This window comes from Apium graveolens, chromosome 7 (assembly GCF_009905375.1).
Source record: "Apium graveolens cultivar Ventura chromosome 7, ASM990537v1, whole genome shotgun sequence".
Classification (NCBI taxonomy): Eukaryota; Viridiplantae; Streptophyta; class Magnoliopsida; order Apiales; family Apiaceae; genus Apium; species Apium graveolens.
In genome coordinates, this window is record NC_133653.1 from 216,252,052 (window position 1) to 216,253,827 (window position 1,776).

Genomic DNA, 1,776 nt, shown 5'->3' on the forward strand with positions numbered 1-1,776 from the left:
AAGAACACAAAGTTAGGCTTTGAAGTTTCTAAAAGTCCGATTTAAAGAACTGTAAAAATGAGGGTCTTACCATGCTTATTGGAAGAGACTTGTGAACAAGAGTTGTAGGACATCTCAATACTTTCAAACTTATAGAACATAACATTGAGTGAGTATTGAAGGAGATATGGCAGTTTGAAGTTGCTGGGTTTGTTTTAGCCGAGAGCTTTCTTCTTGAAATGGGAAGTCAACTTCTAATTTTGTGTTTTTATGATATTTGCTTGGTTGCTTCTCCTTTTTGGCCTTGGAAATGTTTTAGCTTTTTACCATGGTAAATTTTATATAGCCCAAAATCAACCAACAAAACAAAACCCCTTGTCATGCTTATGTCATCTTGCACATGTCATAATGCTTCCACTTGTCCACACCTTGTTGGTTTGATGACATCATCACTAACCTCCTTGATTAACTCCTATTGCTTGCCTAATGACCGCTGATCTGTTATACGGTTCGCTTAACTTTCGTTTTCGTTTATCGTTTGAGGGATCATACCCGGGATCTTATTACTTAGGTTTCTTAACCTTTCTCAATACATTATATTCCTTTCATGATCCTCTCATATAATCCTTGAATTTAAATCCTTTTTATTTTGTTATCTTATACTCATTCTTTCTGTATCTGGTAGATTTCGGAAAAATCAAAGTGTTCGGAATTGGATTCTGACGATCTTTACATACACTTATATACCATATAGAGTACTAATAAAATCTCAGAATATCCATAACAGAACCCCTACATAGTGTGGCATGAAAGTTTTCTCATTTAGCAAAAACACTATTCATAAGGGTTTCAAAAAATTCCAAAAATTGGGGTTATTACATGTGCTGTCAGATTAACAGAATAAAGCCTTTTCTGTCTCTGAATCTGTTCTTTTAAGTAGTTTGCAGCAGTCCTGTTATTCTGTCATCCACTTGAAGTAAGAAAAGTACATGCTCCAATTCTTCAAAATACTTCAATGGAATGGCATTTTGTCTTATATGATAAACCCTACCATCTGTCATGAAATACAACATGATGTATTCTTTCAAGTAGGTATGGTAAACCATCTGTACAGATTCCAGTTGATTCAATCTCTCAGGAGTTGCTCCAATACCTGGTTCACTCAAGGAAGTTGGATCATTGGTAGTGTTGTGTACTCTTCTTTCATCAGCACTTCCCAATCCAGTTTTATCTCTAGCTTCCTTTCCAGTAACTACTCTTGCTTCAAAACCACTTGCAGTAGTCTTCAAAGATTGAGTCTGTTTTGCTTTAGTGAATCCTGGTAGGAGTGTCTTTGATCTATTTTCTGATATCAAGTTAACTTGAGCTCTGTCAGAGGTTACTTGCTTCTTCTGAATATCAGAACTTACAATTTCTTGACTCTGAACAACTTGAGCCATGTCAGAGGTTGTTTTAAGAACTTTTCTTGAAGTCAGAGCAAGATCATCCTTTTCATCAGTAATTTCTTCTTCCTCAGGAGGTACATAAACCTTGATAGGTTCACCAACCTTTTCTTTACCCTTGGATCTTGGATCTATCTGTGGTTGTGATCTAGCCAATGTTGCTTCAGTATGTGTCCTTTCTTTGATCACAATGCCTTTGAGTTTTGGAAGTGATTTTTACCAGAAGCTTCAGATTTAGATGTGACTTTCTCTGATTTAAGTCTGGCTCTTCTTCCTTTAAACTTTCCAAGTCCATTCCTGGATTTTCTTGAAGAAATAATGTCTTGACATTTCCTCATCAAGATCTAAAGTTCAT